We start from the raw sequence: 1,377 nt of genomic DNA, 5'->3' as shown, positions 1-1,377 counted from the left end.
GTACAGTCTCTCCAAGCGCAACTCATCTGAAGTGAAAGTTTAGTTTCGCCCCTTGTTTGGAGGGGGAGGGTAAACTTGTTGTATCATGCAAAGGTATAAGCTATACGGCTCATGTACACGAACTTTCTGACAGAGCACTGCTATGATGGAGTTTTTTTTCTCTCAATTGGCAATTTTTGTTAGTAAGAAATAACCAATTTAAAAATGAAAGTAAGTCTGACACTGGATAATGTTGGTTCAGGTTCACAGCTTTTTTATTTAGGTTTAATTGAAAAAACTATTTAGGTGTTGATTTGTATTATTTCGACCTATTATTTTAGAATTTCACAATATATAAGTAATCCTATATATATATATATATATATATATATATATTAGTTAGGCTATATATACACTTTGTAGTATTGTACAAAGTTGACATCAAATCACACCCAAACATAAACAAACATGAACGCAATACATGTATGACCCTTGATCACAAGATAAGTAATCCATTATATATATATATATATGTCTGTCTGGAAATTATTTAATTAAATCTTTGTTGTAAACTTATTTAAAAGTGGATAGTCTTGAGAAACATAGCACTTCATCGAATCATTGTTTTTCATTTTGCATAATTAAAAACACAATTATGCACCATAAATAGTTAAGGTTTAATTATTCATGTTATACATTTATTCTATTGCATTATTGAGTTTGTGAGACTAAATAGACATAAGATTTCAAACGAGACATACATTTATTATTAGGCCTCAACCTAATGTCAATATATTGTTAAAATTATTAAATAAGTTGCTTTTTTGATTATTATTGTTATCATAGGGGTTAATTTATTATCGCTGATTAGAAAAAGATTAAACTAAACGTACATGTTTGATTCTGCAAGAGGATCTATTGCAAATTTGACACAAAATAAATAGACATGACATCTCATTCTCACCCCAAATATATAGGCTTTTTAATCCAATAATCTAATAATATATTGAGGGCGAATCTGTAGATGCTTTGTTTAGCTATGAAAAAGACAACTTCAATGGAACACAGGCAGTGGAACACATCAAGCATCAAAAATACCAACTAGCCGTATAGTAAATGTATACATGCTTGAAATTATCGATAATCAGTACAATATTTATATACAGACCAAGGCTGACCAGTTTGAGACCAGCGCGCATCTGGGCATCATGGACATCACCGCAATGAAGGCGTTCAAAATGAGCACCAAGAGTTTAAGATTTTACCAAAGCTGTTTCGATCATCAGGGTTTAGCTATAATTTCACTGCACATTTATTTTGTATTTTTTAAAAGCAAAGCCTAATAACTGATTCAGTCTGGTAATTCATTACGTTTGAATGAAATGATCTCACAGGTCT

Source organism: Salvelinus alpinus, chromosome 1 (assembly GCF_045679555.1).
Source record: "Salvelinus alpinus chromosome 1, SLU_Salpinus.1, whole genome shotgun sequence".
Classification (NCBI taxonomy): domain Eukaryota; kingdom Metazoa; phylum Chordata; class Actinopteri; order Salmoniformes; family Salmonidae; genus Salvelinus; species Salvelinus alpinus.
This window is presented reverse-complemented; position numbering follows the sequence as displayed.